At 36.9% G+C, this 23,907-nt stretch overlaps 1 protein-coding gene across 4 annotated transcripts in view; it reads right to left on the bottom strand.

Annotated features, from left to right (window-relative positions):
• The window catches only part of NEBL (nebulette), a 251,612-nt gene that overhangs the window by 103,940 nt on the left and 123,765 nt on the right, over window positions 1-23,907 (bottom strand). The window lies entirely within an intron of this gene.

Genomic DNA, 23,907 nt, shown 5'->3' with positions numbered 1-23,907 from the left:
AATCGAACCCGGGGAAATCTTGGGAAGTACTGTTATCTTGTTCAAGAAATCACCTGAAATCCTGGAGAGGATGAAAGCAAACCCTCTTATCACCAGGTATACCAAATTTAATAAACAAGACTACACTGTGATATAAGTGTATTTCGTTTATCCCACTGTACTCATAAACAGAAAGAATCCCAATTGTTAACAACATTCTTGTTCTCAATTTAAACTAAGAAAATTAAGATTGTACTTCTGGTCACATTTAGTGCTTCCTGGGTACATTCTATTACAACGCACAAATGTAGCATTAGGATAGAAATAGATCAGAGTAACATTAATCTAATTCTAACCCAAGAGCTTCCTTTTTTTGTCTTCTCCAGCTCTCTTTCCCCACTTCCTCTCTGAATCATTAACTACTCTCCTTTTTCTTTTTGTCTATTAAAAAATATCAAGTCTGGAAGCTCTGATTCAGGAATGCTTCTATCTCACCAGATCACCACAGTACCTCTGGATATGGTTAATCTTCTTACTTTGGCACTCACAATTCTCTAATTATGTTGACATTCTTCTTAACTGATATCATACTATCTCGCTGAATTGCAGACTGTACTTTCAGATTTCACTGATTAATTGCTGAGTGGTCCTGATCTGCTACAAGGTCTCCACTGCACTAGGTCCTAAGAGCTGCCAAAACTCCCTCCCCAAACAGCTTATATTCTCAATACAAGTTGATATCAATATTTATTGAATCCTGAACTCCTCCACTTTTCTATTCTGTACTCTGTAATTGTATTGCACAATTTTGGTTCTGTTAAGAATAAACATGAATGTGTAATAATTCATTTACATTTCTATAGTATTCCTTGTCATAGGATGCCAACTCTTGGACGTGAATGGTGGCTTCTGTTTCATATGAGGCTTTTTTCCTTATCTGGGAAGATTATGAGTTATCCAAGACCACAGAAAAGTCCATGGAAGACCAGTAAATGAAGAACATGGGGCTGCACATCCTCTTTATCAATTGTTTGGTTTTTTTACCAACAATATATGAAATTCAAAGTTACAGCTGTATTCAAAGCATCTCAGAGCACAAAGTCCATCTGTATGCCTCCTATTAACTACCAGTTTGGGATCTTTTTTTTTTAATTTTTTTGTCCTGACTCTGCTTTGAATTCAAAACAAAATTTCCCCACTTACTCTCCTTTCTAAACTTTTGTAAAACTTCCTAAACGTTTGTAAAGTCTATAGAAAGAAAAAAAAAAAAAAGAATGGAATGAAATTACTGTGAACTGACTGCCCTTTCAGCATTTCAGTGGTGTCCTTGAAAAAACAACAAAGCAAAAAGAAGATACTCTTAACATACTAACATCAGAATAAATCTCATGTCTCTGCTGACTGAGTATCATCTTTTGAAACATTTTTCCATACAATCAGGGACATATGAAACCAATTCCAATTCCTTCCTTCATAATTCCTAAACTACATTTTTTCCCCCATGAGGTATATATAAAAATCCATCTCCCAACTCAAACACAGAAATGTCACAAAAGTTAAAATTCAAAATGAAGATTTGTAAACTGTGGGTTTCAAAAGTGCTGTTTAATTTCAGAAACAATCCTATCAGCAGTTTTGGACACACACAGGCAGGAGGGGCAGTTTATTAACATTCCATAAGTAATATACATATTACTTATGTATAACCAGTTATACATAAGTAATGCGCATTCCCCAAAAAGCAGTCTAGTCCTTCCCCTTAGTAATGGAACCTGTTTCAAGTGTTCTCCAAGAAAAATAAATCTGGACCCTATACAATATTCACTACTGCACGCTGATAGTGGAATTCTGTATTGATCACTGTAATTTCTTTAAGTTATAATGCACACTTACTTCTCCTCTAGGCATCTCTCTAAGGGAAGAGAGTCACTGCTAATGACATTTTCCATAGAAATGCCAACTGATGCCAAGATGACAATGAATAAGTGACTACAGACTGCCAAACTCAACTGAAAGGTCACTCCTGCAAAAGATGTGTTCCATTTCATTCGTAATTCAAAAGATTAGAAAAACATGGTTAACATGAACACTATTGAAAAGGCAAATATAAATTACACTCTGGGGTTTTTACATTTGAATTGGTTTAGATGCACCTTAAAATAATTGCTTTTCCTTCACTGTGCTGTTAAACAACGAAGTTTTGAAAAACTCTACAAAAACAATAGAAACTGCTTTAAACATGGGCTTGGGTAACAGCCATGACAGACACTGTAAACACGCATTAATAAAATTAAAGAAATATTTATGTGAGGGCTGTTCTACTAAGTACTGAAACTTCAGCTGGTAATGGAAATTATACTACTACATTTTCTCAGTCTCTTGTCAATGTACCTAATTGGAGGGAAAAATACTGTAACCCCTTAAAAGTGAAGTAAACATAGCACCAAAAGCCTCGGGGTTCCAGGCAAAGCTCTATTAAATCTTTTGTCCTTCAGGCATACAGTCCCTGCCAGCTGTGACATCAGCTCTCCAAACACCTCCACACCATCCCCACACCTCTGGATCTAACCCAGCATTTCCCATACCCCATCCACAACATAAGCAACTACAGCCAGGGCTGTGCCAGGTTCACATTTTTCAGGCTGATTATGAAAAAAAAAAAAAAAAACAACAATAATAGTTCTAATATCCCAAAATACAGTAAAAACATACAATATTCAGAGTTTCAGTTAAAACTAAAAGAAAGCAGTGTTTAAATCACAAATTTTAAACCAAGAGACCACTGTGATGAATATTCTTAACTTTTAGCCTGTGAAAACTCACAAAGTTTCATATAGTAATTCCTGCATCACGGTATATAGCATAAATGCACAAGTGCATTTTTCTGTATTTACATCTGGAATTAAAAAGCCTTAATCTATCTTTATTTTGTTATCATTTAATAAATTTTGACCTGGCTGTGACACAGGCCACGGCATTGCTAGACAGAATACTAGGGCTGAGGAATTTATATTCATTCTGTCCATTTCAATTACTACAGAGTTTTTCCTTGGGGGAAGAACAAGAGAAATTTACTTCTTGTGGCATGGTCCTCATATTTTCCAGCAATCTCAATCTATTTCCACTCATTTTCCAGTATTTACTTTGCAAAAAAAAAAAAAATTTCATAAAGAGGAAACTGAACTTATGGCTCTAATTCTGCTTGGAATTTCGTGTAACAAGTTTTCACATCCCTACGGATTTCCATTACTGTCAGTAGAGCACACTATATACATATATATTTTTATATAGAACTGTCTGCATCAGCAGAGATCAAATTACCTTTAATTACAGGGAACTCTACTTTACCATAATCATATCAACAAGTATGGAGAGGGAGTACAGCCCAAGCATCTTCAGAGTAACTTCAAACATATAACTAATTAGCTCTGTCTTTAGAAAGTGACAAAAATACACTTTTCTCATAGGAATTGTACTATTTTCATACTTTCCAGGTTGTTTAATGAAGTCTTTACAGCTACAGTCCTCCAATGAGCTCCACACAGGTAAAGATCTGCCTTTATGCAAAGTACTGAAGACTTCCAGTACAGGCAAAATTGTGCACTCACATGAATTTCCTCATAGGAGCAGTGTTAACACCTCAATCAAAATTGTACGCAATGAGAGATGATAAACATAAATTGCCTATCTAATTTTAAGGAAAAAATAAGTGGCATTTACTAGAAATTGTCTCTATCATTTTGTAACAACCCAGAGACTGCACCAGGCATAGAAACAGATCTGTTTTAAGCCTCATATGAGATTCATATTCTTCTTATTTAAACTACTAGCAGGTTATACATGATTCACGAAATAATGTTGCATTTTGCAACAGCTATGCACGAAACACCCCAAGTGCCAACCAGCAGGGTCTTTAGAGGCATCCTCTGACTGTGCAGAAAATAGAAGCCTGATGCCCTGTTCTGATCCCAGCTCACAAGAAACAAATAACTCCAGGCCCTACCATGTGGAATTTAACTGATTTTTATTTATCTTTATGAGAGAATGTTTTACATTATGGACAAAACGCAATGGAAGTCTCAATGTTTGCCACTGATTCTATAAAAACATTGTCTTTATTGCTTTCTAAGGGAAAATATATATCCCTATGAGCATCTAAATTAGTAACAGAGGGTCAACACAAGCATCTATTGTCATTGCAACATTTATAAGCATAATAAGCATCTCAGCAGACTCGGAAACCACTTCCTCTCTCTTCTTGGAGCACATTTTAATTGCACAAATTCAATACTTATGCATCAATTTATTTTGAATGCTAATCTTTTGAAAATCAGAGCTAGTACTACAAAAACTACATTTGATGAAAAAGTAATTTGCATGAAAAATGCCAAAAGGCATATATAAAATGGTATTTCATATACCAAAACAAAATTACGAAGCCTCTTTAAAATTAATTTCATCCATTATCTATATAAAACCAGGCTATAATAGGACAATTTTTCTCTGTAGCAAAAGGCACTGAAATTGCAGCATAACTTCCATTTAATAAGTTCAATACAGATTCATTATTATCTCATATGTTAGCTTTGAACTAACCAATTAAATACTAAAGCTCTCCTTATTTTTATTTTTTATTATATCTGGCAAGAAGGGACTGAGTAAATACAGTCTTTGCAAATTTTTTTACATTTTAATTTTTACCACTTAAAGATATGGAAAAACATCTCGCCTCTATGTCTGTTGTCTTTTATCTCCCTTATTTTCATCATTCACAAGAAAGGGGAAAAAAGAGGGACACTTTTGACTAAATTTTACCTTTTTTTTATAACCAGTTTTTAAAACTGAGGTAGAAAAATGGAAGTTCTTTCTGCAACAGGACAGAACAATCCATATCCATTCCAATAAAAGTGAATAAAGGCATGTGACAGATAGTGACACAAGGTAACATTTTAACATCCATCTTAACTTTTCTAGTACTTTTCCCTTGTCATTGAGCAATCTGTAAATATTTGCAATTTTTTTTCTGAACATATCAAACTAGCAATTGTTTTGAAAATGTATCTTTAAAGTCCTTGGAAATTCTTAATGACTTTGTTACAGAGGACAATTTTGTCCTGAGGGGCCTACCTCTGCTCTCCCGTATCCCAGTCTCCATTGCCCAAAGATTTCCATCCTCAGACACCTGTAGCCACAAGAAGGAGTTTCACTGATGTGCTGATCATCTCTCCTACAAAGCAGGTTCTCAGAAGCCATAAAGCCCTTTGATGTTGCAGAAATGTCCAAAATTGAAATTTTTCTGTTACTTGAAAGTGTTCTTAGTGAGTGTATTGGAACACCCCAGCTACACAGTGGGGAAGAATTTTGCCTAACTGAGAAGGGCAGGAGAAAGGCCACCAGAGAACTCTTATGGGTTCACAGCCCTTACAAACAGGATCCACTTTTACATTACGTATAAGTCAATGAAAAAAGGACCAAACCATATTCCAAGAAAGTGTTCCACTTCTATAAATTTTGCTCTTTGCCACCCCTAACTCCCGGGAAGTGTAGGCAAGCCCTTCATGAATCTACCTGCTCTGTAACATGTTGACCAGTTTTCTTGCCAAGAATCTCCAAACCGCCACAAAAGATGAGCTTTTGTCAGAGAAATATAACCATTACTTAGTTTTATTTAAAAAAAAGTATGATTTTTTTTTGACAACCTTCATGGCTAATTATCTTTAATCCTAAAAACATTCACTTCAATTTCTAACTTAAATTTATTTCAGACAGTAGATTTTAGTTTTGCTTTCTTTAATACATACAGTTTCTTCCTCCAAACAAATATCCTCTTTCTTCACAAGATCCTTCAAAATCATTTTCTTCGATATTTCATTCAACACCAAAAAAAAGATTAGCCTCTCTAAAGACTAAAATCTTGCCTTAGATCAATCCTTTTGCATTTCTTCAAACCTTCTCTAGTTTGTTGACCTTTTCAAATGTATCCATCAGAACTGACACTGCTGCTTCTACAGAGCAATATTAATCCTAATAGAAAAAGAGACAATGACATCTGTAGGTTTGTACCTGTAAGGACTGTGTAACTCTTCTGGTCCCCGCATAAGCAGCAGATACCCACCCTGCAGATCATTTTACTGTTTTCTCTACTGGAGCAGGTACAGCCCAATTCACGTTCAAGCATCACATCGTTACATTTTCTATTTCTTTGTTTGTTGAGGGAAATTAATAGCTCTACTAACTTAAATGCTAAAATACTAAAAAGTATATTAAAAAGTATATTAAAAACTAGAGGTAACAGTGAATGAGCAAAGTCTTATTTCACAGTAATCTGTTTGCTTTGCTCATGTAAGAAAGTTAAAATAATAACCCAACGACATAAGAATACATTACAGACGTATCAAGCTGATTTGAATCTGTTTATTTACAGTTTCTTTGTTTTGTTGATTAATTTATCATAGACAAGCTGAGAAGGAAGGCAATATTCCCTGATCTAAGGGATCGTACATAGCAAGTACATAGTAAGGGAACAATCTCAGGACAAAAGTAGATTACTCAGGACCTAAAGAAACAGTAATGAATTTCAGGTATTTATATATTCTGAAAATAGTTCTGCAATGTTTACCACTCTTTACAACAGAATATAAATGATAAGCAACACATTATAATCCACATGCATCCACTGGAATTTCATGAGTACTGCTTAACAAATATAATAATTTCTTCATTTGCAACACAAAACATAATCAAATTCCAGCTCAGCTGCTGTTACACTGGTCAGAACACTTACAATGTCTGTGAATATGTTACAAGTCAATCACAAGTTAAAAGAGGAGGTGATCTAAGGGCAAAAATATAAATGTATCAATGACAGGCTGGACACAGCAATTACTCTGAGCAGCAGTAGCTTAATATTTTTTATCAGATTCTACAGTTGCCCCATTTTTACTGGGTTCTTTGAAAATGTCTGAGCACACTGCACTTCTGGGACATCACAGACACTGCTCATCTCTGTGCAAGCCCTTCATACGTCACTTAACTTCTACACTGTCACCAGAATTTCAAAAGAGAAAGTCAATTCTTTATGTGCTGAAAGACCCAACAATGAGACCCAGTAAATGCAGGAAGACCTTATAAATAGCTTATATTTCTCCAGTTCTCTCTGGCCTTGCAGTCAGTGGAGATTACAAACCAATGAAGGAGAGCAAAGGCAATGGCAAGAGCAAGTTGGACAGCTTAGAGATGCTCTAGAGATATTGGGGATGCTCTGTGAAAACAATTACAATCCTTCCTATTTACATAAGGATCATGTCCTGGTTTCAGCTGGAATAGATTTAGTTTTCTTCTTAGTAGTTGGTACAGTGCAATGTTCTGGATTCAGTGTGAGAATAATGCTGCTAACACACTGACAGTTTGGTTGTTGCTAAGTAGTGCTTACCCTAAATCAAGGATTTTCCAGTGTCTCATGGCCTGGCAGCAAGCAGGTGCACAAAAAGCTGGGAGGGAGCACAGCCAGAACAGCTGACCCACACTGGCCCAAGGGATATTCCATACCGTGGAACATCATGTTCAGTCTATCAACTGGGAGAAACTGGCTGAGAGGGGCTAATTGCTGCTCAGGGTATCAGTCAGCAGGTGGTGAGCAATCATATTGGGCATCACTTGTTTTTCTTGGGGTTTATTTCTCTCATTTGTTGTTTGGGTTTTTTATTATTATAATTACCATTATTATTATTGTTGTAGTTGTTGTCATTGCTATCATCTCTGTAGTTGTTTTTGTTATTTACTTTGTTTCAATTACTAAACTGCTCTTATCTCAGTCCATAAGTTTTACTTTTTTCCTGATTGTGATTTTTCCTCCTATCCCACTGGTGCAGGGAGCAAGTGGCTACATGGTAGTTAGTCACCAATCGGAGTTAAACCACGATAAGAGTGACAACAAGGAAAGAGGAGCAAGTTTGACTTCCTATATGCAAGCCACCATAAGCATATGAAGTAGGCAGACATAAAAGCTTTGAAAAATGCAAAAAAACCCCAACAAAATCACCATGGAATTGGGATGAAACACAGGAAGATGCAATTCTAGCCTTCAGCAATCATGAGCCTCCCTTTCTCATACAGATATACACTTCTGTTTGCTTGTATATAGCACAAGACAGCAACCTTGTACTCCAAAACCCTTCACTGAACTCAAGTACATTAAAAAATTTCAGTCTCAGGACAGTAAGCAGTTTGACCTAGAATGAGAAGATACAGCCAAACTGCAGAATTAAGAAGGCCTCAAGTCCTTTCAAATACATGTGGGAGAAAACATCTCCAGGCCCCATACCCAGTTAGCCTGATGCTGAGATAAGCAAGAGACAACAGGACTGCACTTTAAAAAGTGTTCTGCATAGTATCTAACAGTATTGATCCAGGTCATGTAACCTCTAAATAAAAATATTAACAGCATTCAACTATCCTTAGGAAGCTGCAATTTATTTAAATCCACAGCGACAAAACCTTGTCATATCTCTGCCAGGACCACTGTCAAGTCCCAGCCTTACTGATATCTTTTCCTTGTGTAAATATCTCTACACAGTACTAAAGCCATTTCTTTCTCACAGATGAATGAATAACTGTCACTCCGACAGCTTAAGATTATTTCTAGAATCCCCAGAATCACTTTTGTTGCCCTCCCTTGAACTCTACCCAGTTATTTCAAATCCACCTCACCATGGGGACACCAAACTCTAGTATCAGTCCTTATTCTGTACAACCTCTGCTGAATGGATCATGCTTCTTCTACCCAGCAGTGTTCTGACTGAACCTGCAAGGATACCACCTTGTTTGCCCCAGTGCTACGATGACAGAAGAAAGTAACTAGGATGACTTCTACATTTTTCAAATCCAACTCTCATCTTGCGATAAGCAACATCTGCCTTTCAGGTCCGCAAACAGATTATTTTACATCTGACTATTAAAAATAAGTATTTTTTGATTTTGACCATTTAACCCAGAATCTGAAACCACTTCATAATTGTACTTGTTGAAAAATCACCAAGTTTCCTTTTACTTCTGAGATTATCTAACTTCGTATCCACATAATTTACCAGCAAACATCTGTCTCACTGGAGTACCAACAAAAATAGTTCAAGTTTTTAACCAAGGAATAGTCGCTGGGGAAACTACTAAAAGCATCCCTATTTGAGATACTCCTGTGATAAAAACTACATCTTGATATCTGCCAGTCAGCCATCTGACATGTGCCTCACTGATCACAGGCAATAAATCCTCTTTAAACACTACTGTGGTCCAGATTCACATATCTATGAAGAAGTGGGATAAACACATCTTTCTGCTCCATTCCAAAAATACTGTAACTTGTTATATGTCCTAGTTGTAAATCTAAAAAGCCTTAATCCCAAATGGGAAATAAGGGCTCACTTATTTCAAAATTTAACATGCACAACACTGAGAAAAATTGGAAAGGATTGGGTTAGGAACCACATTCCATTGACTTGAAATAAGATTACCTTGGCAGAAGTTACGTGAGTTACAGCTAAAAAAATACATTTTATAATTATTGTTTATTTTAAAAACTTTATTATTTTTAAGTCTGTTAGCCTCTTACAACCAACTCTTTCACCTTTCTGTATCCATTGTACTTAGATAGTAACTTACATTCAGAATCAATTTCATTCCATCTATTATAAAAATGTTTTAAATTTTAGATTTTTATAAAAATATTTTATATAAATGTTTTATCACTGTTTCTATATCAGAAAGAATTTAAGAGTCTCTAGTACTGGTTTAGACCAAAGGTCCATCTGGCCTAGTTTCTTTATGCAAGAATGGCCACAAGCATTAGCAGGAAGCAGTACGGACCAGGTAAATATATATGATACTTCCCCCACATAAACATTCCTTGACTCCAAACACCTTCAGACTGATGTGTTTCCTGAGCCTGGTGTGGTTTTTCTCATTCTGCAATAGATTTTTCTTCTCAGTGCTAACCTTGTCCTTGAACTAATCTAAACTTTTTTGTACTCACAAATAGTACAAAACAGTACAAAAATACATCGTTTACTACTTTCTGCAGCAATGGAAAGAAGCAACTCTTTCTGCTTGGTTTGACTGCACTTCTGATGAGCTTTATTTGTTACTTCCCAGTTCTTGCATGAGAAGACAGACAGTAGTCACTCCCTGACTACACTCTTTATGATGACTGTGCAGACCCTTCTACAACATCTTTGTGAATTCTTAACCATCTTTTGTCTATGATGAACGCTCCTAAGCCTGAACTCATTCGTTCCTCCAATTCAATTTGATTATCCTTCCTTTATGATTTTCCAGAAGTGTGTTTGGCTTTTTGGTTGGTTTTTTTTTTTTTTTTTTTTTTTTTTTTTTTTTTTTTTTTTTTTTTTTTTTTTTTTTTTTTTTTTTTTTTTTTTTTTTTTTTTTTTTTTTTTTTTTTTTTGAAGGTACCAGAACCACATATGTATAATCAAGGTTGTTTCTTTTGTTTCCCACTGTATTCCTATTTATTTCTAATGTATGAATTGCTCTTATCAATATTATTAAGCACAGAGATTCTGCCTTCAGAGAAGTAGCTCGTGAAGGTAATGGTCAGTCCAGATGCCATTATTTTATAAATATAAGCTATACATCTGCATTTTTCTGAACTTTAAATCACATTTTCCATTTCATTGCTCAGTTGCTCTTGTAAAATCTTTTTGTATTTGCATCCTACACTTGCCCTACCTTGAGCAACTTAGAATTATCACAAATTTGTTTCATTCTTTGCTTATCCCCTTAATCTTTAAACCCCCTTTATGACCAACACTTCTTAACAAAGACTGATTCTGTGCAGTGTGATTGTATTTTGTTACAATTTAGTTACAGTTATACTACGTTTATGTTAGTTGCTTTAAGTTTTGCAAGGAAGGCCTTTTAAAGGTCAAAATAAACACAGTACTGCCTGGAGTCATGATCTGTTCCTCTATCAGAGTAAAAATTTAAATCAAGTCTCCCATATTGACTAAAGGACAGGTTTAAGAATCTGTCATCTGTTGAATTTAAGAATTGTCCTCAGAGAGATTAAAGTTGGCAACTAAAATCTGCATTCAGTTATGCAGTTTTCAATTATCCAAAGTTTCCTAATGAACATTTATTTAATTTTAAGTCTATTTCTTAGTATTCAAATTCCAATATTAAATTATTTTCTTAGTATTGGCGATAAAAAATTTAGAAGCAAAAACGTATTCTAGCAAGGCCTTGAACAATAACACTTTTGAAAAATGTAAGATACTTTACACCTCTTTCATTAGGGACAAGCCCACCTCGAATGATATCATTTCCTTTTAGAAGGAAACAGAGCAGAAGTGCCAGAAGGAAGCTGGCAGATAGTTGCTGTAGAATACTGATGAATTATTCTCTGTTCACGCACCCTTTCTGCACAACCTTATACACATCCAGTTCAATGGCTTACATAATGGTCATTTCCCTGTGCAAATGTTGATGTCTCTATAATAGACAGAAACACACAACAACTTGCTTTTTAAAAACCTATCACAGGGGTTTTTTCACTACTCAGAGAGATCTTGCACTATCAACATTTCTATTCTTAAAGCACATTTTCAAAGTAAAGTTTACATGCAGAAATCTCCTCTCAGTTCTGCAAAGTGAAATCCATCCATGCTCTTGTGCTCTTAGTATACATAAGAAATGTTTATAGATTTCAGAATAAAAAAGTATTGCTAGAATAAAATTATGATTTAGGGGTTTAAAATTGATTTTTCAAGACAGCAAGACAGCACAGCTTTTCACCATATTGACTATTAGCCCTTTTATCAATAGAGTTAATTTATTTTCATAAAGGGCTACTTTTTAACACTCTGTAATGCATATTCTCTCCACAAAGAAGTGGAGTAGGGAATTCTCATCATAACTATTACCATTATTTCCATAATAGAATTCCAGTAAAATATACTGAATTAAGACTGAGCTGGGAAGTACAGGAAAAGGAAAAAACAACAACAACAACAAAACCAGAGTATTTAAAATGCTTTGATTTCCTTTGTGCTGACTTAAGAGTATTTCTAGTCAACCTGCCAAAGCTACAGATGTATGAGTGGGAAGTGTGGAAAGCATCTGTGCAGGAAAGCACAGACAAAGCAGAGATGTTGGCAAAACTCTGTATGAGACCAAGACTTTCAGGATACCAAAAAGAAATTTAGTTTAAAAGACTAAGGAGTCTTTATAGACCATTATTTCAAATTCAATCAAGGAAATATGTAAAAAAGAAAGGAAAAGGAAATATGGCAAAAAGATTGGTTATTGCTAGCTTTGGAGTAGCAGAATTCTTTTAAAGTAACTATCATTAAAGGAAAGGAGAAAGGGAACAATTTTTTTAAACGAGCAACTAACTTAAGAAGGGAGCACACTACACAAATTAGAACAAAAAAAAATGCTGCGTGTCTACAGGGACATCAAGGTCAACTGTTGATAAGAAAGATTAAATAGCTTTTACTACAGTGCCGTTATCAAACCAGACAAAAAACATTTTAAAACACAGCAAAGCATTACTTTATTCACCTACAGAATTCAGGCTTCACTGTTTGCATTCAGAAAGCTATTAGCTGCAGGGGACTGCAAATTCCCAAGGTCATTTGGAGCAATGACTCTAACATAAATAAACTCTGCCTAGCAATTAAAAATATATCTGCTTGTAGACAAGTGAGGGTTGTATGACTGCATTTGAATAAAATGAGCCATGCTTTCTATCATCAGGTTTGATACTGTTTTAATATCATATAAATGCAACAGTCCTCATGTATCAGTGCAGAAAAACTGCTGGAAAAAATCTAAAACCATTATTAATAGTCTATAGTTTTCTAGAAAAATTGTTCTAGGTCATACCTAAAGCACTAAGCACATGCACCCAGGCTTAAACTACTACTGGTTTGCTGAAGCAAAATTCTAACATGGCCCTAAAAAAATGGTTTGTAAAATGAACACAGAAGAGGGAACAATGCGGATCTAATGGAGCAGTGAAGCACCTGTGACAAAATGAAACCAAAAAGAGCAGCAGGACGTCCCGACTTCCAGGCTTGCACACAAGCTAAGGGGTTTCCCTTGATGTAACAATACATTGGCAAGACATTTGGAGCAGGCCACACAGATCTTCCAAAGGGTTTGGTCCTCTTTACTGTGATAACTAAAAGTCTTTGGAACAAGTATTCAAATCTGTGTTTCAGTAAACCAGTATGAGAATGCACTTGTGCCTCTACATTTTCTGGTATTTTTGCAATCAATATAACAAGTTAAGATTAAATTAATACCATCCTGAGAAACACATTCCACCCCATGAGATGTTACCAGAGAGTCTCAGGAGAATGCCACCAAGCACTGAGATGGCCGAAGACTGTCCCAGGTGAAAAAAGGAAGGCAGGACAGTAGGAAGCACATCAGAACACCTCAGTGGTAAAACTGGCCAAAGATGACTAACTCAGATCTCACCTGGAAGTTGCATGACTTGCCTCCAGAGAAGAAATCACTCCACAACCCATTAGTGGTTTGGATAGAGTTGAGAGGACAAAAAGGAACTTCGCTGTGAGGGCAAACTAGTTGTGACTATCTGGATTTCTTTTCTTATGCTGGGCATCAGCAGAACAAGACACACATAAGCCCAGCTTCAGTTTTCTTGGTGGAGTTGGCAACAGATAAAGAAAAGGATGGGGAAGACCCTGGTATGCAGAACAGCTAAATACTAGATCTTAGCAGTAAAAGATACACAAGACAAGATACACGAGGAGATCTTGAGCTATGTTCCCTCACTTATTAAACTGAGAGCCTCTTTGGTTCTTATGTGCAAGATATAACTGTAAAGTTACATCTGATATTTCAAATCCAAGTGTCTGCCACCTATTCATTCTCTTTATTAATCCACATCAATTTAGCTGTGTATCCAGTAGGACTGAAGGTGATCAGCACATTACTGTCCTCTAACATTGAAAAGGTTCATGCCATTTCCATAGAATTCTGTATAAAATTAACATGTCACATACACAAGGTACAAGACCCATGTTCAAATTTTTCAAATAGGGACTCAGATCTGAATTCTCCTTTGGCTCAATGAAACTCTGAATTGACTATTCTGATTTCTCTCTCTTTCCTCTCTCCTCTTTCCTACCTCCTCCAACTATTTTATGAAAAATTGATCTGCAGAGTGAGACTTCTCCAATGGCAGAGATACACAGGCAGCACAGATAAATAGCTACCTACATCTGCAACAAGTGCCCTACACAACAGACTGCCATGCACTCTGAGCTCAGTAAAAGGGTTGTCCTTGTTTCTATCACGAATAACTTTTAGAGTTGGAAGGGACCCATCAGGATCATCAAGTCCAACTCCTGGCCCTGTGCAGGACACCCCAAGAATCACACCATGTGCCTGAGAGCAAACAAACTTTGAAAGGCTCTATGCTGCAGCAAAAGCATTTGTGAAATCTCAGTATCTTTCAAAGTTAAAAGTTTCCAGGAAGCTCTTAGTGCAACAGGTCAAACCCAAGATCTACGTCCACATCTAAAGTTAATGGCCATTAGTATAGCTATCAATGATAATAAGACTTTTAACAAGATCTTTTAAGTTTTATACAGTTTCACATACTCCCATTAAGAAAGGAAATACAATTACTTGAATTTCTGCTGCAAGTTATAGGTTTGATAGTTGGAAAAATATGTACTTGCACATCCAAATCAATCATAGAGTGGCTGCAGGCCAACAAACAAGCCCTAAAGAAAAGTAAACATAACCTTGAAATCAATTGAAAAAGGTATTTTTAAAATCTCACAATAGCATGAAAAACACTGCCATCCTCTGTATTAGAAAAAAAAGTGAGGTCCTGTCAGAACATGCAAAGGTAGGACTTTGTGGAATAGTGAGACTTTTGCATAGGCACATAAAAGCTGCTTACTTTTTCAGCATCATATAACAAAAGTCTGATAATGATACCTTTCTCTAAACTTGTAACAGAGGCAGAAGTGCCAAGCAAACAAACCTACAATCCTCACACACAAAGAGACATAGCCCTGCCATAAAGAATTTTTCATACAAATTGGATGAGGTTTTAAATCTGCAGACAGTGAAGTTACAAAACTGTCTTCAAAAAGAATGGGTTAAAGCTATGATTATATTAATATGGAGTTTGACAGAGTTTTTGAGAGTTTTGTATGATATACTTGTCCACAAAAGAGAAGACTAAAACTGATGACTCGAGACACTCCCTCTTGTACTCTTTCCAATGTTCCCAAGTTACCACTTAAAAAATTTACACACACAGATAGCAACGCCAGCAGCCACAATATTCAGCTGTTCTACCATTTTCATTATATCTTTAAAGAGTTTTCCAAAGGCCCTTAGCAGCATTATCCCCATTTGGTGGAAGAGGAAAGAGAAGTGAAGTAGCTTGCCACAGGCAACAAAGAATGCTATCAGCAAGGTCAGGAATAAAGAGCAGACCTCCCAAATCCAGGTGTAATGAGCTGTATTGCCCTGTCTTAGTACAAACCAGTGATGGTTGATCCATGCATTCAATCACGTCTAAGAGAAATTGACTGACAATCAAGAAATACCTCAGGGAACTTCCACCTGGATAGGCACTTAGGGTCAAAAAATCTCAAGGCTTTCAAGATCAGGTTCGAAACATGCATGACAAGATTTTTGTGAGGAAACAGTGATGACTGACTCAGTGGCCCTAACAGTGCAATGTTCATAACTAGAGTGGGTCATTCAAAAGGAGACACTTCCTAGATCCTTTTTCTTCTGTCCAGCCAGCCCTTGAAAACCAGTAAAAAGTGGGACTGAGCAATGGTCCTGTTTCTGCACAGTATACATCTGAGAACAGAAACCAAACACAGAGCAGAATACACACGTGAATGAATGATCCATGGGATACATTTTAACAGTCAGTTTTATTAGTTTAACAGAGAAGGACTCTGTGCCTCAGTTCTCAACCCTCTCATTTTATTTGGAGTTCGTGTCAGAAAAGGTCGTGTTGCAAAATATAAACAAATTGCTCACATGGAGCAGATTTCCTTGGATTGCCCACGTTTCTCATGCTGTTCTGAGCCATAGGAATATCTTTTCCTACAGACACAAGCCTTCCAGATAACTCCTAAGTTTCATTTATACCTGTGGGGTATACTCAATTCCCAAGTCTCATTTATACATATGGCATATATTTATATGCTGTTCCCAAAGAACAGCAACCAGCACAGCTAAATTTCTGGCTACTTGCCTTTCCTTCTGTATCTCACACACACACAGACGACTGTGTGCCTATGTTTTGCTGATCCAGACACCAAAAAAATCATGGCAAAATTCAAGTCTGCCATCTGACAGATGCAGTATGTCATCCCCAAAAGTTCAGAGCCAGTGTATCAGATGCGATAGCTCTCACAGATATCTTAGTTATCTACTGTTAACATTTTGAGGCTCTATCAGTTGCAGCCTGGCTCACTGGTTATGCACCAAGCTTCCCTGTCAGGGGTCTCTGACCAGGCTAATTTTGCAGATGGCAATAACCACCTAATCAATCCATGTCTTTCTAAGTCCTAATGGAGCACCTGCACATCCAGACATGAATCTTCCTCCTGACATCCTCCACAAACATAAATTACAAGTTTAGTGCACACACTAGACAAGTCTCAGTGACCCCTTGACAGGGCATACAGAGGTCATGCAACAATCTGATTTTCAGCACCCACTATTTCCAGCCTTCCCCTTTCTGCATTTTAAAGCCTGCAGTTGCAGTTAGTATCACTCTCAGGTCTCACAGAAACACAACTTCAAAGTGATCACTCATTCCTAAGCCTGATAACCTAAGCAATGTTTCCATTAGGAAGTACTGCAGCATAACAGGAGCAGTTCTCTAGAATGAAACAGTTCTGAGAACATAAATTCCATATTTTACAGCAGAGAGGAGTAGATATGGTCTAGCTCTACTCTGGTCCAATGAACTGGATACATTTTGGTGGTTGGAGTGCATAATTTGCTTTAGTTTCATCTGTAAGGGATCTCCTTTGTATGCTCCAAGAAAGTCCTGCAATACCAAGAAAGGTGTGGTCAGATGATAAGGAGATTCACCTGAAAAAAAGTAAAATGCTAGAGGGATCAAAGCCATCTTACTTTTGACTAATACCATGTCTGTCAATTGCCATGGCCAAGCAAGAACACTTGCACGTACGTAAAGAATATCTGTGATACCTCAGTTACTTTTGCACCATGGCCACCTCTTCAAAAATCTGCCATTCAAGACTTAGACAGGCTTTGTGGTTTGGAACAGAAAGGCTGGGAAGGCAAGCAGATGTCATGAATGAAGCCTGTTGATATCAGAGGGGTCAAGAGTCAGGGGTATAACTGATAATCCTTTTTAACTCTGACTGTACATTCAAGCCAGCTATGTAAAACCAAGGATGCAATGGGATGGTCACGGTTTGGTAGGGCTGAGACACAGCTGTGACTAGAAACAGCACAAGGTTTGAAGCTCACTGATGGACTCACTGGTCTCACTGATGACACCACCATAGTTCGCCACTGCTCAGTAATGCATGCCAAGGCAAGGCACCTGTGAAGCATAGTCTTCCCCTTGCTAAGATCCTTTCACTTTCCTGCTGTAAGCATCCCAGAGCCTTCCCAACTCTCTCACTGGATTTAGGCAATAACACTTAATACTTCCTGATAAATTTAACTTTCACAAGCTTGTCTTGTCTTTCTTTTAATGTATTTTATACCTCTAGACTTCTATGGCTCCTACATTAATGAGTTTCTCATTTTTGTTGTATGCCACATATTTGTTTTTCTTTTAAGTATGATGCCTGACAGCTACATTTCCTGCTCCTAATTCTTGCCTTATAAGAAACTGTACATAATCACATTCACTTCTGCAGCTGTATGCTACCTGTGACTTTATAGGCTTATTCTCCTCGATCTTTTTTTTCCCCACTGACAGCTCAATCCTCATTTGTGTCTTCTCAGTATATTTTATATAAATTTTCAATATAGGCTGATCATTTAATCTCCAATCCCTCAATACTGTCAGAGCTTTCCATAAGTTTTTGCCATCATCTTCATTGATAATTCTGCTTAATTTTCTATCATCAACAAGCTTTTCTGAACCTTTCATCCAGTCGATTTCTGTTGAAAAGGAACCTGACTCAATTCAAGAAAGCAAGCCAGCTATTATCTGAGCCAAAAACACACAATGTACAGAAAGGAATGCTAAACAAAAGGCCATGCCAAACAAGTGACCTCATTCCATGCCTGCCTCCCTTGCCCTGGTCAAGTCTACAGCTTGCTGGCAGAGGCAAATAAAACCTTTGGCTCTTCCCCTTGTACTCACAACACTGCAGCCAAGGGCAGCCCAGCCCACACCAGAGCGGGTCTCCCTGCCGAGCAGGCAAGAAAACATGAGAGATGAGATTGGGCAGCCTTCCAGATCTTCTGAATCCTTTATTTTCCATCAGTGGTGCCTGAAGGAACAGCACTACTGAGTGGCTCCAGCTCTGCAACAAAATGGTAGCCAACCTCATTCAAGATAAAAGGTGACCAAGTGCTTTTGTCCCACTAAATGATAAGAGGAGGGAGCAGGATCTCTGTTTGGTATCGGCACACTGAGGCACAGCCTGGAGACACACAGATCTTGCTCCAATGAAGAATCTGGGTCTTGCCACAGTTTTCTCATAAGAAAATCCTCTCCTTTTTTCTCAAAGACCAGCTCTGCAGTGCCAAAACCCACAGCAACCACTCTATCCTCCTCAGCTACTTACCTACTCACTGTTCTGGAAACTGGGAAGAGCTATCCTGTTACTCCAAACCCTACAAAAATCAGTTAACCCTGACAACTTATGTCGCACCGTTTGGAGTATATTTCTCCTCACAAGGTGAGAAAAGGGCTAGATGGGCCAAACTGGGTATGAGTTCACTTTACACCACCGTTCTGTAGTGAAAAAAGGAGGAAGGAGATATAAAGCAGGGGCACAGCAGGACTGAAGCTCAGAAAGGCTGAAAACAGCCAGCCTTGAAATTCAAAAAATCCACTTCTCAAATGATATTTTCTTCAGACTACACTTTCTCAAAGTCCAGTGGAGACTGATATTCAAACTCCTTATATTTGCTGCCTGTAGCTTGCTTAGTGAAATATTCAGTATCTGCCTCTTTATATACTGTCCTTCTGAGGGACTGAACAGGGTCACTAATTATGAACTGAGAAAGGACAGGAAAGAAAGAAATTCAAGGCAGATCTTGAAAAAGAAAAAAGAAGGAAAAAAACCACCGCCCTTCAATTATCAATAAAATATTATGGTTGCTAACAGTAAGACTATGTTGGTGCGAGCCAGAGAAAGAGCCAGAGAAAGAACCTTCCAAAAAAAGTACACAAATACTTCTGTAGCTAAGTCATTATATAATACCAAGAGTAGAAAGGGTTAGTAAGCAATATTAATGTCATTCTAATCTGCTTTTTGGAGGAGTAAACACTTATCCTCTCAGACGTTTGTAGACACAAGCAGAAGTGGCACATACAAACTTCTGCTACTTTCCTTCTTGTCTTAGGATGGTTAAAAATTTTAGTCATTCATTACACTTACTACAGTGCTGGCTTTGTCACAAGTGATGTATCTACTGACAGCCTAAGGAAATCACAGACATATGTGTTAACATGCAAAAAAAAAATGAGCACCACAGAGGACAAGATACCCCTGTTGTCAAGGTCAATGAAGCCTGTGAGCACCACAGGAGTGAGACATTCAAATCTCCAGGGATCAAGATTAAAGATGATATTAGCAGAAGAAGCAGAGCATCTTGTTCTTCAGCAGGAGATTTAACGCTTAAGATGCTGCCCTAGCAACCGATGCACAGCCCAAAAACATCAGGTAAGACAGAACTAGAAGGTAAAATGACAGGCAGGTAATGGAAAGTATAGTAAACCAAGGAAATTAGAAATTATATTTTCTTTGCAATCATTTAACTACTCAAAGATATCTGGAGGTGCTAACTCCTAGTTCTCAACTTTTTGGCTAATTAATTTTTTTCCCATTCAAAAATCTTCATTTTAATTAGCTCCCAAGTTGACTTGCTATGAAGAGGTTTTATTTTCGTTGTCTTTTTTCTATAAGTAAAAAATAATGACTTCAAAAATATGCACTCATTAAAAATAATTAGTGATTTAGATACGGCTAAAATATGCAAGTGACACAGGAAAAATAAGTTGTTGGGGTTTTGTCATAATTTAGTCACTTAGTACCACAATAGGAAAAAAAATTTAAAGAAGGCATATATTTAAATATCAGAAACCTTCCAAGTAGATTACATCTTGAAGTCACGAGTGATTAAAGAGAGACTTGAGTTCTTTAGTCAGACAGACAGGTTCTTACAACAGTTGCCACAAAACACTTTTCATAGTTGTCCTCATTACAGCTTGGAATTTTTCATTCCATAAACTGCAGCACAAAGAGCCAAGTGCAATACAGTCGATACCGTAGCAAAATGTGAAAATAGCATAACTGTCAATTTATTCCTCACATTTACATACCTGGTTTAGCCTCCAGTTAGGATGTTCAGAGTTGTAAATAAGTACAGAAGTAAACTTTTATGTCAATTTGTGTCTGTAACAAATGCATCTGTTGATAAGATAGCAATTACCATGGACTAAAAATGAAGTCCATAAAATGTTGTGTTACATATTTTAAGATTATTTAGCAGTTTTTTGAATTACTAATGCCTTTGATATAAGCCTTGCCTTGAAATATGAATGTTGCTACCGCAAATAGAAAATGAAACCAGGGAGACAGAAATTTCCATCTTTTTCTTTTATATCTCCTAACTAGATAATTCTACTTTATTATTATTTTAACCAGGCAAAACCCAAGAAATATTTTCCTAGATTGGATCGAACATCTTGCTCATTAAGAAATACAGCAGTCTTTATTGAATTGAAATGTGTCTCATGTAAGGCAACTCATCAACCCAAATACAGGTTTAATTAAATACAGGTTCAACTTAAAATTTACCAGTGCCAGTGACATTAATGTATACAATGCCTTGATTCTGGAACTCAATGACACTGTTCTAATTAACACAAATACATGGTTTAGTTATTTCTCTGTAATTCTCAGCTTTGTTACTGTTTTCTAAAGAAAAGCATAATAGGACGTCCCTTTCAAACTATTCAGGTTATCACTTGATTCAATTCTACTTAAAGTCTACAGTTTTGCAACCAATTTACATTTAGCATTCATTTCTCATGCATGAGTTGACCCACTTACACATGCGGTAAATCCATGCCTTTGGGGATTTTTCTGGATGGCTTGCTTTATTTCCACCACACAACTCATTTTATTTTGTCAATACAGTGAGCAAGGTTACAGTCATCCTGTCAAATTTATTTATTTAAATTAGAATCAGAAAGACTATATTACTCCCCGTGGAACTTCACTGAAAATTTTTTGAAACTTTGAGGCTACATAACTTTTGTAACCATCTAATTTCAGATGAAAACAGTGATACAAAAAAATAGGCCATACTTACAGCAATTTTTTCTGTAAACTTATAAAAGACTTCAGAAATCCTAAAAAAATATAATCAACCACAGTATATATATCATATTTTACATGCAAACGAAAACTAAACAAAAGAGATTTTTCTAAGCAAGCCTATAGAATAAAGTCAGATGGAATAAGATCATTTAAGAAACAGCTATACAGGCATCACATCGGCTTGTTTTGACTACCAGAGATACACTTTACCTAAAATATTTCCCCCTATATCCCTGAGGACAGTCTCAGCTTCACGTTTGAGAGGCTTCTTTAAGGTCACTTACCATCCTCACAGTGGGGCTGCTAAAAGGGAGCATTCCCCCCACAGAAATTGTCTCAAGGTCACTTGCCATTCAAGTCCAAATAGACTTGTGTCTGACAGGCAAGCACTTCCATTTTATACAATTTGCTAATGTGGTGTTTCTCTCTCACATTAGGAGCTCACCTGGACTTCAGTATACATTTGGGGTTAGTGTTTCAATGGATTTACCCCAAAGGCCTATCTGAATTCATACATCTCATGTTATTCTGGGCAGTATGGGATATAATAGCCATTTTAAATCTTTATTTTTAATGCTAACAGTTTTTCCAAATGCAGTTGCCTCTCTCAGGCAGGGAATTGTTTCCCAGCTTCTTAATGACAAAATGCATTTGTTCTTTCTAGTAAGGAGTTATGCACCTTTCCACCCATCTTACAAAAGAAGCAGCCTCATAACAATGTCACTCTTTCTCCCATTCTGGACCAGGTAGTTGACCTTCAGTAGGTGAAGAATGTCTCCTTGTTAGGGATATCTGTTTTACTATCCCCATAGAATATGGTCTAATACAACAGAGTTATACATTGATGCAAACCGAACATCCACGTGCTTGGCAGAACTTTTACCATAAAGTTATCTAAATTATTCGATTCCACCTGTACTGACAGATTCACACATAATGATTGTAATGACTATATAACATTCCAAATGGTATCCTTCAACTTGGCATTTCAGAGTCTAAAAATAATGTTTCTTCCCACATGTTGGGAACTATTGTCATGTGTATGACAAGGATTTAGAAAGAGAAACCAAGAAAAAGAATCTGAAAAAAGTTATGGTGACAAAGAAATCAGTGCCACCCCGATGAATCATGAACACATTGTTCTGGATTCTCAGCAATCTTTTCCAGTTTCTCAAAAAACAGCTGTAAAATTCCCGAGCAAAGGCTCTGCCTCCCTCTGCCTCTAATGGAAGGCTGACACAGAAGATAATGGTTTACTCTAGGTGCTACTTACTGCATTAACATAAATACTTTAATCTCTGTGCTTTAGTTCATTTAAATAAGGTCTGCATAAAAGGGATTCCAATACCTCCCCATTTCTTAAACAACTCTGACAACAATGTAAATGAAAACCATTACAGTGAAAAAGAAGCTTTAGAAAAACTCCATGAAGAAGTTACAGGTTCTTTTTACAACATTTTATAATGTGCGGAATATCATACCATGCAGTAAGGAAACAGTAAATGAAAGAAAATATTAGAAAGCTGAATGCTTGGTGACTATTGTTCTACACAGGGATCACAGCAGGAAGAAGTGACAAAGCACCATGACATTAAATAACTTCAGATTTTTCACTGAAAGTGTAGGTAAAGAATTCATATACATAAGCGTTAATTTAACACTGCCTTTTTCTAATTTTGCATAATGGTCTGATAATGATCAGTAAAGATATTTTTTTTAAGTGGAATACACACTGAGGTTTCAAATGCATTCTCAAAGGTTTCAATTTTCAGCACAAGTTCTATCTAAAATATTACCTCAATTTCCACAGATTTATTTCTTAAGCATGAGTTCAGTCATTTTCACAAAATCACAAAACATGCTGAGTTCGAAGGGACCCATAAGGATCATTGAGTCCAACCCTTAGCCCTGCACAGGACTATTCCCAAGTGTCACACCATGTGCTTGAAAGTACAATCCAAATGCTTCTTGAACTCTGCCAGGCTTGGTGCTGTGACCACTTCCCAGGGGAGCCTGTTCCAGTGCCCAACCACCCTCTGGGGGAAGAACCTTTTTCTAATACCCATCCTAAACCTCCCCTGACACAACTTCAGGCCATTCCCTCAGGTTCTGTCCCTGGTCACCCAAGAGAAAAGATCAGTGCCTACCCCTCCTCCTCTCACAAGGAAGTTGTACAATGCAATGAGATCTCCCCTCAGTCTTCTCCAAGGCTGAACAGACGAAGTGACCTCAGATGCTCCTCATACGGTTGCCCCTCAATTTCTGAAAGCTTACAAAATACGAAAGCTATATAAAAATCTGCAAAAGCTACTCATGGTCATTGAAAAATAATGTGATTCTTTTGCTATGTCATTTCTAA

This window comes from Empidonax traillii, unplaced genomic scaffold, assembly GCF_003031625.1.
Source record: "Empidonax traillii isolate 1590-97213 ecotype Southwest subspecies unplaced genomic scaffold, ASM303162v1 scaffold217:size1918799, whole genome shotgun sequence".
Taxonomy (NCBI): Eukaryota; Metazoa; Chordata; class Aves; order Passeriformes; family Tyrannidae; genus Empidonax; species Empidonax traillii.
The sequence above is the reverse complement of the archived record's forward strand: the minus strand, read 5'-3'. Positions and strand labels throughout refer to the sequence as shown.